Genomic DNA, 15,000 nt, shown 5'->3' on the forward strand with positions numbered 1-15,000 from the left:
AAACCGTCGCTACTGAAATCAATCTTACTAACTGCTGTCTGTGCAATTTACTCCGCGCGAGTTGGCAGACTTTATTTTGCTTACTTTAACATCATTTTTCATGGTGGGGCTAAGCCATTTCTTGGTATGGGTGTAGCCTACCCCAGCCATACCCTGGCGCTGCCACTGGTGGCACGTATGGAGCGGGCCATTCTGCACATGCGTTAAATGCGTTAAATATTTTAACGCAATTAATTCAAAAAATTAATTACCGCCGTTAACGCGATAATTTTGACAGCACTAATAAAAATGTATGGCTTCTCTACACAGAAGATGAGCTTTGGTCATTATTTGCCCCAATTCATCACTAGATTTCTTGCAGTTCAAATTGTGAAGTACACATTGCTTACAACAAACTTTTTTTGCTACCTAAACTTAACCTGTTCCATATCTTTGAAGTCATCCTGGGCTCGTCCGGGATTTGAACCCGGGACCTCTCGCACCCGAAGCGAGAATCATACCCCTAGACCAACGAGCCATGACAAAATACAATTATTTCACCTTACCAACGATAGCCTGCTTAAATGACATCGCAAAACACTTTTCCATTCATTTCATTATGCCTCAATAAACAAAGCTTGGATGAAAATGCATGGCTTCTCTACACAGAAGATGAGCTTTGGTCATTATTTGCCCCAATTCATCACTAGATTTCTTGCAGTTCAAATTGGGAAGTACACATTGCTTACAACAAACTTTTTTTGCTACCTAAACTTAACTGTTCCACATCTTTGAAGACATCCTGGGCTCGTTCGGGATTTGAACCCGGGACCTCTCGCACCCGAAGCGAGAATCATACCCCTAGACCAACGAGCCATGACAAAACACAATTATTTCACCTTACCAATGATAGCCTGCTTAAGCCTGGCTTCTCTTCACAGAAGATGAGCCTTGGTCAGTTTGTGCCCCTACTAAACACTAGGTTTCTAGCAGGGCACAGGATTGGTCAAATTGTGAAGTAGACATTGCTTAATAACAACAATAGTTGATACCTAAACTAAACCTGTTGTTGATGTCGTGGGCTCGTCCGGGATTTGAACCCGGGACCTCTCGCACCCTAAGCCAGAATCATACCCCAAGACCAACGAGCCATGACGAAGGACAATTGTTCTGGCTTCCCCACGACAGCCTGCTTAAATGACAATGCAAAACACTTTTCCATTAATTACACTTAGTCCTCAATGAACACAGCTTGGATACAAATGTATGGCTTCTCTACACAGAAGATGAGCTTTGGTCATTATTTGCCCGAATTCATCACTAGATTTCTTGCAGTTCAAATTGTGAAGTACACATTGCTTACAACAAATTTTTTTTGCTACATAAACTTATCCTGTTCCACATCTTTGAAGACATCCTGGGCTCGTCCGGGATTTGAACCCGGGACCTCTCGCACCCGAAGCGAGAATCATACCCCTAGACCAACGAGCCATGACGAAGTACAATTTTTCTGGCTTCCCCACGACAGCCTGCTTAAATGACAATGCAAAACACTTTTCCATTAATTGCACTTTGTCCTCAATGAACACAGCTTGGATAAAAATGTAAGGCTTCTCTACCCAGAAGATGAGCTTTGATCATTATTTGCCCCAATTCATCACTAGATTTCTAGCAGTTCAAATTGTGAAGTACACATTGCTTACAACAAACTTGTTTTGCTACCTAAACTTAACCTGTTCCACATGTTTGAAGAATCCTGGGCTCGTCCGGGATTTGAACCCGGGATCTCTGGCACGCAAAGCGAGAAACATACCCCTAGACCAACAAGCCATGATAAAACACAATTATTTCACCTTACCAACGATAGCCTGCTTAAATGACATCGCAAAACACTTTTCCATTCATTGCATTATGCCTCAATAAACAAAGCTTGGATGAAAATGCATGGCTTCCCTTCACAGAAGATGAGCCTTGGTCAGTTTGTGCCCCTACTAAACACAAGGTTTCTAACAGGGCACAGGATTGGTCAAATTGTGAAGTAGACATTGCTTAATAACAACAATAGTTGATACCTAAACTAAACCTGTTGTTGATGTCGTGGGCTCGTCCGGGATTTGAACCCGGGATCTCTCGCACCCTAAGCGAGAATCATACCCCTAGACCAACGAGCCATGACGAAAGGAAATGTTTCTGTCTTCCCAACGACAGCCTGCTTAAATGACAATGCAAAACACTTTTCCATTAATTACACTTTGTCCTCAATGAACACAGCTTGGATACAAATGTATGGCTTCTCTACACAGAAGATGAGCTTTGGCCATTATTTGCCCCAATTCATCACTAGATTTCTAGCAGTTCAAATTGTGAAGTACACATTGCTTACAACAAACTTTTTATGCTACCTAAACTTAACCTGTTCCACATCTTTGAAGACATCCTGGGATCGTCCGGGATTTGAACCCGGGACCTCTCGCACCGGAAGCGAGAATCATAACCCTAGACCAACGAGCCATGACGAAAGGAAATGTTTCTGTCTTCCCAACGACAGCCTGCTTAAATGACAATGCAAAACACTTTTCCATTAATTACACTTTGTCCTCAATGAACACAGCTTGGATACAAATGTATGGCTTCTCTACACAGAAGATGAGCTTTGGTCATTATTTGCCCGAATTCATCACTAGATTTCTTGCAGTTCAAATTGTGAAGTACACATTGCTTACAACAAACTTTTTTTGCTACCTAAACTTATCCTGTTCCACATCTTTGAAGACATCCTGGGCTCGTCCGGGATTTGAACCCGGGACCTCTCGCACCCGAAGCGAGAATCATACCCCTAGACCAACGAGCCATGACGAAAGGCAATTTTTCTGTCTTCCCAACGATAGCCTGCTTAAATGAAATCGCAAAACACTTTTCCATTCATTGCATTATGCCTCAATAAAAAAGCTTGGATGAAAATGCATGGCTTCCCTTCACAGAAGATGAGCCTTGGTCAGTTTGTGCCCCTACTAAACACTAGGTTTCTAGCAGGACACAGGATTGGTCAAATTGTGAAGTAGACATTGCTTAATAAGAACAATTGTTGATACCTTAACTAAACCTGTTGTTGATGTCGTGGGCTCGTCCGGGATTTGAACCGGGGACCTCTCGCACCCTAAGCGAGAATCATACCCCTAGACCAACGAGCCATGACGAAAGATAGTTTTTCTGGCTTCCCCACGACAGCCTGCTTAAATGACAATGCAAAACACTTTTCCATGAATTGCACTTTGTCCTCAATGAACACAGCTTGGATAAAAATGTATGGGTTCTCTACACAGAAGATGAGCTTTGATCGTTATTTGCCCCAATTCATCACTAGATTTCTAGCAGTTCAAATTGTGAAGTACACATTGCTTAGCTAGCTAAACTGAACCTGTTCCACATCTTTGAAGACAATCTGGGCTCGTCCGGGATTTGAACCCGGGACCTCTCGCACCCTAAGCAAGAATCATACCCCTAGACCAACGAGCCATGACAAAAGATAATTGTTCTGGCTTCCCCACGACAGCCTGCTTAAATGACAATGCAAACCACTTTTTAATGAATTGCACTTTGTCCTCAATGAACACAGCTTGGATACAAATGTATGGCTTCTCTACACAGAAGATGAGCTTTGGTCATTATTTGCCCGAATTCATCACTAGATTTCTTGCAGTTCAAATTGTGAAGTCCACATTGCTTACAACAAACTTGTTTTGCTACCTAAACTTAACCTGTTCCATATATTTTAAGACATCCTGGGCTCGTCCGGGATTTGAACCCGGGACCTCTCGCACCCTAAGCGAGAATCATACCCCTAGACCAACGAGCCATGACGAAAGATAATTTTTCTGGCTTCCCCACGACAGCCTGCTTAAATGACAATGCAAATTACTTTTCAATGAATTGCACTTTGTCCTCAATGAACACAGCTTGGATAAAAATGTATGGCTTCTCTACACAGAAGATGAGCTTTGGTCATTATTTGCCCCAATTAATCACTAGATTTCTAGCAGTTCAAATTGTGAAGTACACATTGCTTCCAACAAACTTTTTAGGCTACCTAAACTTAACCTGTTCCACATCTTTGAAGACATCCTGGGCTCGTCCGGGATTTGAACCCGGGACCTCTCGCACCCGAAGCGAGAATCATACCCCTAGACCAACGAGCCATGACGAAAGGAAATGTTTCTGTCTTCCCAACGACAGCCTGCTTAAAGGGGACCTATCATGCAAAATGCACCTTTGTACGTCTTTTATACATGAATATGTGTCCCCGGTGTTCCAGGGAACTCACCAAGTGTCAGAAAACACAACCCTCTTTATTTTCCTCCTTCGCCAAATCTCTAAAAAAGGGGCTGCAACGGATCTGAAAAAAACGGATCCAGATTTCAATACTTTTCTACGTCACAGAGAAGTCCTCGGCTTATTGGTCAACTCTCCACCTATCAGGGGAATGAGCCACGGCCACGTGCATTGCCAAACCTCTCATTCGCATATAGGCTATCGGCAGGCTAAATCAACCCACATCTGTGTTTTTGCCTGCTCTTGCCAGGATGTCTAAGATAGTTAAACGTTGTGCTGTTGTTGGCTGCAAGACTCGGGACAGGGGACTGCATGCAATGCCATCAGTGGAAAAAGAAATGAATCTGTGGCTAGACTTCATTTACAAGGGACATGTGCCAGAAGACCACGGCAGATTTCTGTTTGTGTGTTCCAAACATTTTACGACGGACATGTTTATGAACTTGTCTCAAGTCCAACACGGATATGCCTCCAAAGTAATGCTAAACCCGGGATCAATACCAACCATCCGGGACCAGGCCAGTGAGGACACATCCAATTTTGAAGCTGTACGTTTTTATTTAGCGGTGTTTTTCCTGTAAAGCTATCTCTAGCTTGTAGCATGTAGCATGTAGCTTCGTGTAGCCGTATCAATGTCGCCTCAAACCCAAATAGTAATCGGTTAGGTGTTTATATATTTTTGTAGCATTTTATTTTGTACGCTCCGCAGTCTTTGCTTTGTCATTTGAATTATCAGGCATTTGCTAACATGTTCAGACATACTGCCGTAATGTCGATCTGTGTGAAGGCTGTAAAGCCACGCCCTAGGCGATAACACAAGTATTTATTCTCCTATTTATTAGTATTTTGTATCCTCTACAATCATATTGAGTAAGTTATAATAACAAACGTAATCTTCTGTAGGCAAGTGCCGTTTTTTCCAGCGTTATATGTAAACGCTTTTGTGATTGTAGTCTGTAAGAACGATCAGATATCATCGATCTGTAAGCTAAGCTACGCTACGCTACGCTAATGAGACATGCCGTGTTTTGCAGCGTTATATGTAAAAGCTTTTGTGTGTTTACTTGTTTGCGCACATGAATATAAATGGGGGTGTGTTAGGATCAGTGTTGTGCTAGTTACTGAAAACCAGTAACTAGTTACCATTACTAGTTACTTCATTTCAAAAGTAACTCAGTTACTTTACTGATTACTTACACCAAAAAGTAATGCGTTACTGTGAAAAGTAACGTTTTAGTTACTTAAAAAAAGGGCTCCCATTATATTAATGCCCTTATAGCCTTCATTACAGTTCTGTTATTGCATTGGAGAATAATACAATCTGTTGATAAACTTGACATGCATTATATGCAATCTGGATTGCATCGATATTAGCTGGCTTTCCATTGTTGTATATTCTTTCTCCAGGTAGTTGGAAAAAGTGTTTCATATGCCGTGTGCCGCCCGGACATGCTATCATGCTAAATAGCTCCCTGAAAGCGGGTGACTCCACTGTAGCAATAGCCTGCATGTGTTCTACAACATACCGTGCAATGGCTTTATCGACTTTTCCCTGGCTAGCAGTCCCTTGGTTAAAATCCAGCCGCTGTTGCTTAGGTGCAGGTGGAGGTGGAGTGGCGTCGGCTGAGTCTCTGTGGTCTTAGCTACTAGCTTCGTCCCAGCATGTTGTTTCTGCAGATGTTGTAAGAGATTTGAATGACTGGTTTGGGCAGTAGATAGGCTCTTTGACCCGCCAGGACACAACTTACATTTAACTAAAACGTTCTTTTCTTTGTGCTCGACAAAAGTGAAATAGTGAGAATATCTCCAGGTGGAGAAACTAGACTTGAGCTCCGCCGCCGCCATGATAGTCTTGTTAGTAAACAACACAAACACGCCCACAGCCCGTCTCCGCATGTGCCACAGGAAGTATTTAAGTACATTTACTCAAGTACTGTACTTAAGTACAGTTCCCATCTCTGTTCACCTGGCTGTTGACTATATAAAAAAACTAACGCAGTAACGGAGTAACGCACCATGTAGTAACGGTAACTGAGTTACTGAATTTAAAAAGTAATGCGTTAGAGTACTAGTTACTGCCAAAAATAACGGCGTTACAGTAACGCGTTACTTTGTAACGCGTTAGTCCCAACACTGGTTAGGATACAACACTGTGTATGTATGCGAGGGGGGACACACACCACGAGTAAAACTGGGCTAAAGCCCCGTCGGTCTGTTGTTGTTGACAAGGCCTTACCTCTAGCAACAGGCTAATTAGTGGCTAGCACTCATTACAGTCAGTCTACTGAGCTCAGCCCCTCTCCAACACATCACCTGCATTGAGTCAGAAACACAGCATGCACGTTACGGTTCAAAACTAACTCAGATTGGAAAAGGCTAAGCAAAGAGCTTTGCTAAATAGAGAGCTTTGCTAAATAGAGAGCTTTGCTAAATAGAGAGTTTTGCTAAATAGAGAGTTTTAGCCCCATCTTTTGGGATTTCAGACTATATTTATCCAAATAGTATTTTCTCATCCTGAATACTAAGTTGAGATGATTTTGTTCTAACTATGTGTTCTTCTTTACAGGCCAGCACCTCACATACTTACTAATTAGTGACAATTTGTACATCCTTTGCTATTATTTACATTTTTTTTTATCATGGCGGAAATGAAAGACTGTACCTGGCAGCCCTGCACTACAATGAAAACGCTGAGCGTGCACAAGCCACTACATCCACTGGAAACCCTCTGTATAAACTGCAGTTCCCAAAGGCCAGGAAGGGAGAATGCAGAGCAAAACCAGTAAAGACTGACCCCATATTCCGTAAGTGTTTAAAATATTTATTATACAACTATTTACAAATATAAAATAAAAAAATTAGAAAGAAGTTTCAGTTTTTTACATGCATATACTAATCTAAACCACATTTTTTGTTGTTCTTTTTTTACCATTGCACAGCCCTACGTGGCCAACTTGATGGACCTCATCTTCGACCAAGTCTTTGTGGACCCTGCACCATTATGAGCGACCTGACAGGGAGGAGGTCATCGCCGGGTATGCTACACGGTTCAATTTGGCTGCTGTCTGAACCCAACATCGACATTTCACGGATCAGGAAACTCCCTGCGTATCCTGAGGACAACGCAGGCCGGAATCACCACTCTGATCCTGCGTCCAAGGAAGCCCCAGCACCAGCTCACAAAGCTTCTGTAAAAATATTTAGTGTCATTTATACAAAATACAAGTAGGCTACATTTAGTTTTTTTGATTTTGACAATAAAGTTCCAAGTTGATATCAAAATGTGTCGTGATTATTCATGTTTGGATGGGTAAAGAATATTCTGATTTCAAAAGCATAAGGTTGTGTGTGTGTGGACCTTTTTGTCGTACACATGGGTGTGTTATGCCATTGCTGTGTATTATATAATATAATAGTACATGTACAATGACAGAATGAAAGATTGCATAAAGCCATATACACCAGTATTTATTTCCATGAACAATATTAGCATTCATTTTACAATTTCAGTCAAAACAAACAAACAAACAAACAAACCACTCACTGCTCTATTTGTCTCAACTGTAGTCCACCATGTTCAGCTCTGTAAATATTAAATGCATTCTGCAGGGAGAACACATTCAGGCACACAGGCTCCAATCCAGGATGGTCCACCATACAGGTTACAGAGTCCTCAAGTTACTGCATCCGTCTTGACACATTATGATAAACATATATTGAATGACATGTGAAAAATGTATTTAAACAGACAACTTAGTAAAGCTATCAAAAATGTTAGCTGTGGTATCTCCATGCAGCACACATTCCCCATTCAGAAGGCATCGTGGCGCAATTTGCACAAAGAAGTCAATAACTGAGCTTTTAAAAACACATGAAACTACACACATTGCTGACAACTTGTTGTTGGAGTTATACTTTGTATCATCCTAAGTTATTCAACTTTCCAACGGTTGTTGCACGATGTTGGAAGAAAAGGACTGTAAACTATTAATAAACGCAATGAGGCCATTGTATATATGCTGAAAATATGAATGTCTCCCTTTATAAATATATATATATATATCGCTGTATTTGCGTTACAAACTGTACACATTGCATTCTTGCCAATTAGCCAAAATATGAACGGAATAAGGAGCAAGCATCGTAACAGAGTAAAATAAATAGGGACAACAGCTTGTCAGCTAACCATTCACAAACGTCCTGCTGCAACCGAGATTTTTTCACCTCCACCAAAACCTCCGCTGCTTCAGGGTCAGTTTCTGGATCAAATTGATAGTATGCTTGAACACATGCATTGCTCTGAGATGACATGTTTATTCTACACTAGTAATCACAGCAAGCATGGTAACGTGACTCTCGCCGGCTCATGCCTGCTCTTCTGCAGGGGGGCGTGGTCAGCTGCTGCTCAGAATTTTCAAAGACGGGCTTGGAATAGAGCGAAAATGAGCGAAACGAGGCATGTCTAAAAAATGATCTGTTTGGTATTTTGAAAAATAAAATGTATAAGTATACCTTATATAGGTATGGTCATACACTATATCATTTAAATATAGCATGATAGGTCTCCTTTAAATGACATCGCAAAACACTTTTCCATTAATTGCACTTTGTCCTCAATGAACACAGCTTGGATAAAAATGTATGGCTTCTCTACACAGAAGATGAGCTTTGGTCATTATTTGCCCCAATTCATCACTAGATTTCTTGCAGTTCAAATGGTGAAGTACACATTGCTTACAACAAACTTTTTTTGCTACCTAAACTTATCCTGTTCCACATCTTTGAAGACATCCTGGGCTCGTCCGGGATTTGAACCCGGGACCTCTCCCACCCGAAGCGAGAATCATACCCCTAGACCAATGAGCCATGACAAAAGTCAATTTTTCTATCTTCCCAACTACAGCCTGCTTAAATGACAATGCAAAACACTTTTCCATTAATTGCACTTTGTCCTCAATGAACAAAGCTTGGATGAAAATGCATGGCTTCTCTACACAGAAGATGAGCTTTGGTCATTATTTGCCCCAATTCATCACTAGATTTCTAGCAGTTCAAATTGTGAAGTACACATTGCTTACAACAAACTTTTGTTGCTATCTAAACTTAACCTGTTCCACATCTTTGAAGACATCCTGGGCTCGTCCGGGATTTGAACCCGGGACCTCTCGCACCCGAAGCGAGAATCATACCCCTAGACCAACGAGCCATGACAAAAAGCAATTATTTCACCTTACCAACGATAGCCTGCTTAAATGACATCGCAAAACACTTTTCAATTCATTGCATTATGCCTCAATAAACAAAGCTTGGATGAAAATGCATGGCTTCTCTTCACAGAAGATGAGCTTTGGTCATTATTTGCCCCAATTCATCACTAGATTTCTTGAAGTTCAAATTGTGAAGTACACATTGCTTACAACAAACTTCTTTTGCTACCTAAACTTATCCTGTTCCACATCTTTGAAGACATCCTGGGCTCGTCTGGGATTTGAACCCGGGACCTCTCGCACCCTAAGCGACAATCATACCCCTAGACCAACGAGCCATGACGAAAGATAATTTTTCTGGCTTCCCCACGACAGCCTGCTTAAATGACAATGCAAAACACTTTTCCATGAATTTCACTTTGTCCTCAATGAACAAAGCTTGGATGAAAATGCATGGCTTCTCTACACAGAAGATGAGCTTTGGTCATTATTTGCCCCAATTCATCACTAGATTTCTAGCAGTTCAAATTGTGAAGTACACATTGCTTACAACAAAGTTTTGTTGCTATCCAAACTTAACCTGTTCCACATCTTTGAAGACATCCTGGGCTCGTCCGGGATTTGAACCAGGGACCTCTCGCACCCAAAGCGAGAATCATACCCCTAGACCAACGAGCCATGACAAAAAGCAATTATTTCACCTTACCAACGACAGCCTGCTTAAATGACATCGCAAAACACTTTTCAATTCATTGCATTATGCCTCAATAAACAAAGCTTGGATAAAAATGCATGGCTCCTCTTCACAGAAGATGAGCCTTGGTAAGTTTGTGCCCCTACTAAACACTAGGTTTCGAGCAGGGCACAGGATTGGTCAAATTGTGAAGTAGACATTGCTTAATAAGAACAATTGTTGATACCTAAACTAAATCTGTTGTTGATGTCTTGGGCTCATCCGGGATTTGAACCCGGGACCTCTCGCACCCTAAGCGAGAATCATACCCCTAGACCAACAAGCCATGACGAAAGTTACTTTTTCTGGCTTCCCCACGACAGCCTGCTTAAATGACAATGCAAAACACTTTTCCATGAATTGCACTTTGTCCTCAATGAACACATTACATTACATTGCATTTAGCTGACACTTTTATCCAAAGCGACTTACAATAAGTACATTCGACCAGGAAGACACAACCTTGAAGAAAACAGAATCATATAAGAACATCAGGTTTCAAAGAGCCAATCGTTTCAAGTGCTACTCAACTGGCTTTAGATAAGCCAGTCCTTTATTAGTATATAAGTGCTCTGTTAGCAGTTCTTTGTTAGTCATTCTATCGCTCGAAGTGGAGTCGAAAGAGATGAGTTTTCAGTCTGCGCCGGAAGGTGTGTAAGCTTTCTGCGGTCCTGATTTCAATGGGGAGCTCATTCCACCATTTTGGAGCCAGGATAGCAAACCCACATGTTTTTGCTGATGGGAACTTGGGTCCCCCTCGCAGCGAGGGTGCAGCGAGCCGTTTGGCTGATGCAGAGCGTAGAGCACTTGCTGGGGTGTACGGTTTAACCATGTCCTGGATGTAGGAAGGGCCAGATCCATTCGCAGCATGGTACGCAAGTACCAGTGTCTTGAAGTGAATTCTAGCAGTTACCGGAAGCCAGTGAAGGGAGCAGAGGAGCGGCGTGGTGTGGGAACATTTTGGAAGGTTGAAGACCAGACGAGCCGCTGCATTCTGATGAGCTGCAGAGGTCGGATGGCACATGCAGGTAGACCAGCCAGGAGGGAGTTGCAGTAGTCTAGGCGTGAGGTGACGAGAGCCTGGACCAGAACCTGCGTCGATTTCTGGGTCAGCTGGGGGCGTATCTTCCTGATGTTGAAAAGCATGTATCTGCAGCAGCGGGTTGTAGCAGCGATGTTTGCAGTAAACGACAGGTTGTTATCTAGGATCACACCCAGATTCCTTGCAGTCTGAGTCGGGGAAACAACAGAGGGGCCGATGTTGATAGTTAGGTCAAGAGAGGGACAATCTTTTCCCGGAAGGAAAAGCACTTCAGTTTTGTCAAGGTTGAGCTTGAGATGATGATCGGACATCCACTGAGAAATGTCAGCTAAACAAGCAGAGATGCGTGCGACGACCTGGGTCTCTGAGCGGGGAAAGGACAGAATTAATTGGGTGTCGTCAGCGTAGCAGTGGTATGAAAAACCATGCGGGCTAATGACAGATCCGAGCGAGTTTGTGTACAGGGAGAAGAGGAGAGGACGAATAACAGAGCCCTGAGGGACCCCTGTAGTTAATTGACAAGGGTCGGACTCAGACCCTCTCCAAGTAACCCTGTAGGTGCGGTCTTTGAGGTATGAGGTGAGGAGGGAAAGTGCAGAGCCTGATACTCCAACACAGCTTGGATACAAATGTATGGCTTCTCTACACAGAATATGAGCTTTGATCATTATTTGCCCGAATTCATTACTAGATTTCTACCAGTTCAAATTGTGAAGTACACATTGCTTACAACAAACTTTTTTTGCTATCTAAACTTAACCTGTTCCACATCTTTGAAGACATCCTGGGCTCGTCCGGGATTTGAACCCGGGACCTCTCGCACCCGAAGCGAGAATCATACCCCTAGACCAACGAGCCATGACGAAAGGCAATTTTTCTGTTTCCCAACGACAGCCTGCTTAAATGACAATGCAAAACACTTTTCCATTAATTGCACTTTGTCCTCAATGAACACAGCTTGGATAAAAATGTATGGCTTCTCTACACAGAAGATGAGCTTTGGTCATTATTTGCCCCAATTCATCACTAGATTTCTAGCAGTTCAAATTGTGAAGTACACATTGCTTCCAACAAACTTTTTATGCTACCTAAACTTAACCTGTTCCACATCATTGAAGACATCCGGGGCTTGTCCGGGATTTGAACCCGGGACCTCTCGCACCCGAAGCGAGAATCATACCCCTAGACCAGCGAGCCATGATAAAACACAATTATTTCACCTTACCAACGATAGCCTGCTTAAATGACATCGCAAAACACTTTTCCATTCATTGCATTATGCCTCAATAAACAAAGCGTGGATGAAAATGCATGGCTTCTCTTCACAGAAGATGAGCCTTGGTCAGTTTGTGCCCCTACTAAACACTAGGTTTCTAGCAGGGCACAGAATTGGTCAAATTGTGAAGTAGATATTGCTTAATAAGAACAATTGTTGATACCTAAACTAAACCTGTTGTTGATGTCGTGGGCTCGTCCGGGATTTGAACCCGGGACCTCTCGCACCCAAAGCGAGAATCATACCCCTAGACCAACGAGCCATGACGAAAAGCAATTATTTCACCTTACCAACGATAGCCTGCTTAAATGACATCGCAAAACACTTTTCAATTCATTGCATTATGCCTCAATAAACAAAGCTTGGATGAAAATGCATGGCTTCTCTACACAGAAGATGAGCTTTGGTCATTATTTGCACCAATTCATCACTAGATTTCTTGCATTTCAAATTGTGAAGTAAACATTGCTTACAACAAACTTGTTTTGCTACCTAAACTTAACCTGTTCCACATCTTTGAAGACATCCTGGGCTCGTCCAGGATTTGAACCCGTGACCTCTCGCACCCGAAGCAAGAATCATACCCCTAGACCAGGGGTCGGCAACAGGCGGACCGCGGTCCGGACCCAGACGCCGACCTATGCGGACCGGGACCTATAATCAATACATTAATAGGGGATTTACATTTTTGACAGGGCAATTCTATTTTAACTGCTGCCGACAGGGGGCGAAAGAGACGATTGAGCGATACAGGGAGAGAAACACAGAAGAAGAGATGAGAGCGCGATACAGTGAGAGAAACACAGAAGAAGAGACGAGAGCGCGATACAGTGTGAGAAACACAGAAGAAGAGACGAGAGAGCGGGAGACAGTGAGTCAAGAGAAGAGTTAGTGATACAGTGAGAGAAGAGGAAAGTGAGTCAAGAGAAGAGTTAGCAATACAGTGAGAGAAGACGGCGGCAGACAGGAAGAGGAGACTGAGTGAAGAGCAGCGATACAGGAAGAGAAGCGGAGAGGAGAGTGAACAGGTGTGTTAGCGGCAGACAGGGAGATACACATATTTACACATGGCGCTCTCTAAGAAGAGGAAAGTGGACAGTGAGAACAGAGCTTTTAACCCTGAGTGGACGGACTCATTCATGTTCATCCTGCCCACTGGGAGCACAAAACCAGTGTGTCTCATTTGTTCAGAGACTGTGGCGCTCATTAAAAGTGCCAACGTGAAACGCCACTATGAGACCAAACATAAAGTGTTTGACAAAACATTCCCTCTCAACTCAGAACTGAGGTCACAAAAATAAGCAGTCTGAGAGCCCAATATGATCATTCCACCAGGATCTTGACCCATTCATTCACTGCCCAAAGACGTGCTAATGAATGTTCCCTCAGAGTGGCTTGGATTTTGGGTCAAAACAAAAAACCATTTACTGATGGAGAGGTTGTCAAGGAGTGCATGAGTGCAGTAGCTCAAACGTTGCTTGAGGGAAAACAAAAAGAAGAGCTTTGTGAACAAATTAAGCAAATACCTTTGTCAGCATCATCAGCCACAAAGAGGAGTGAAGTGTTAACCCAGGATGTGCTAGCCCAGCTGGATGAAGCCCTTCAGAAGGCACCCTGTGTAAGCTTAGCTGTAGATGAGTCCACTGATGTTTCTGACAATGCTCAGCTCTTAATTTATGTAAGGTTCTTCAACAAAGATAAGAAAGCGTTCTGTGAAGACATGTTAGGTGTAACTCCCCTTCAGACCAGTACAAGAGGAGAGGACATCTACCTGGCCATTAAGGAGATGTTAACGATGCGAGGAATAGAGCCAAAACAAGTGGTTTCAATAACCACAGATGGAGCCCCTGCCATGATAGGGAGAGAGAAAGGAGCTGTGTCAAGAATGAAAGAGGATAATCCTGAGCTCATCTCTTACCATTGCATCATCCATCAATCTGTCCTGTGCTCCTCCCTGTCAGATGAGCATGCTGAGGTGATGAACACAATGATGAAAATGATCAATTTTCTCAGGGCGTCCTCTTCCTATCAGCATCGCATGCTCAGGGAATTCCTCAGAGAAGTTGATGCAAACGCTGATGATCTTTTGCTGCACAACAATGTGAGATGGCTCAGCAAAGGCAGGGTGTTGGAGCGCTTTTGGTCCATCAGAAGGGAAGTAGCAGCTTTCTTGGCAGAGATGGGAAGTCAGAAGGCAACACAGTTTTCTCTCTTTTTAGAAGATGAGAAAAAGATGGATAATGTGGCCTTTTTGGTTGACATCACTTCACATCTGAATGAACTAAATTTGAAGCTACAGGGCAAGGACAATTCAATTTGTGAATTGATGACAGCTGTCCGCTCCTTTCAGAGGAAACTTGAAGTGTTCAAGGAAGATCTGCAGGGAGACTGTGCACACTTCCCAGCAGTGCAGGAACAGGTTCAGGGACAGAGA

At 42.8% G+C, this 15,000-nt stretch overlaps 15 non-coding genes across 15 annotated transcripts; all 15 read right to left on the reverse strand.

Annotated features, from left to right (window-relative positions):
• Positions 1-445: 445 nt before the first annotated feature.
• On the reverse strand, positions 446-517 carry trnap-cgg (transfer RNA proline (anticodon CGG)). Its single transcript has one exon. It is a non-coding gene; the product is annotated as a tRNA-Pro (tRNA).
• Positions 518-783: 266 nt separating this feature from the next.
• trnap-cgg (transfer RNA proline (anticodon CGG)) lies at positions 784-855 on the reverse strand. Its single transcript has one exon. It is a non-coding gene; the product is annotated as a tRNA-Pro (tRNA).
• A 203-nt stretch (positions 856-1,058) lies between these two features.
• trnap-agg (transfer RNA proline (anticodon AGG)) lies at positions 1,059-1,130 on the reverse strand. Its single transcript has one exon. It is a non-coding gene; the product is annotated as a tRNA-Pro (tRNA).
• A 268-nt stretch (positions 1,131-1,398) lies between these two features.
• trnap-cgg (transfer RNA proline (anticodon CGG)) lies at positions 1,399-1,470 on the reverse strand. The gene has a single exon. It is a non-coding gene; the product is annotated as a tRNA-Pro (tRNA).
• Positions 1,471-2,078: 608 nt separating this feature from the next.
• On the reverse strand, positions 2,079-2,150 carry trnap-agg (transfer RNA proline (anticodon AGG)). Its single transcript has one exon. It is a non-coding gene; the product is annotated as a tRNA-Pro (tRNA).
• Positions 2,151-2,758: 608 nt separating this feature from the next.
• On the reverse strand, positions 2,759-2,830 carry trnap-cgg (transfer RNA proline (anticodon CGG)). Its single transcript has one exon. It is a non-coding gene; the product is annotated as a tRNA-Pro (tRNA).
• Positions 2,831-3,098: 268 nt separating this feature from the next.
• On the reverse strand, positions 3,099-3,170 carry trnap-agg (transfer RNA proline (anticodon AGG)). The gene has a single exon. It is a non-coding gene; the product is annotated as a tRNA-Pro (tRNA).
• A 253-nt stretch (positions 3,171-3,423) lies between these two features.
• Positions 3,424-3,495, reverse strand: trnap-agg (transfer RNA proline (anticodon AGG)). The gene has a single exon. It is a non-coding gene; the product is annotated as a tRNA-Pro (tRNA).
• Positions 3,496-3,763: 268 nt separating this feature from the next.
• On the reverse strand, positions 3,764-3,835 carry trnap-agg (transfer RNA proline (anticodon AGG)). The gene has a single exon. It is a non-coding gene; the product is annotated as a tRNA-Pro (tRNA).
• A 268-nt stretch (positions 3,836-4,103) lies between these two features.
• trnap-cgg (transfer RNA proline (anticodon CGG)) lies at positions 4,104-4,175 on the reverse strand. Its single transcript has one exon. It is a non-coding gene; the product is annotated as a tRNA-Pro (tRNA).
• A 5,267-nt stretch (positions 4,176-9,442) lies between these two features.
• Positions 9,443-9,514, reverse strand: trnap-cgg (transfer RNA proline (anticodon CGG)). Its single transcript has one exon. It is a non-coding gene; the product is annotated as a tRNA-Pro (tRNA).
• Positions 9,515-10,121: 607 nt separating this feature from the next.
• Positions 10,122-10,193, reverse strand: trnap-ugg (transfer RNA proline (anticodon UGG)). The gene has a single exon. It is a non-coding gene; the product is annotated as a tRNA-Pro (tRNA).
• Positions 10,194-10,462: 269 nt separating this feature from the next.
• On the reverse strand, positions 10,463-10,534 carry trnap-agg (transfer RNA proline (anticodon AGG)). The gene has a single exon. It is a non-coding gene; the product is annotated as a tRNA-Pro (tRNA).
• Positions 10,535-12,076: 1,542 nt separating this feature from the next.
• On the reverse strand, positions 12,077-12,148 carry trnap-cgg (transfer RNA proline (anticodon CGG)). Its single transcript has one exon. It is a non-coding gene; the product is annotated as a tRNA-Pro (tRNA).
• Positions 12,149-12,756: 608 nt separating this feature from the next.
• trnap-ugg (transfer RNA proline (anticodon UGG)) lies at positions 12,757-12,828 on the reverse strand. Its single transcript has one exon. It is a non-coding gene; the product is annotated as a tRNA-Pro (tRNA).
• Positions 12,829-15,000: the final 2,172 nt, after the last annotated feature.

Source organism: Pseudochaenichthys georgianus, chromosome 7, assembly GCF_902827115.2.
Source record: "Pseudochaenichthys georgianus chromosome 7, fPseGeo1.2, whole genome shotgun sequence".
NCBI lineage: Eukaryota > Metazoa > Chordata > Actinopteri > Perciformes > Channichthyidae > Pseudochaenichthys > Pseudochaenichthys georgianus.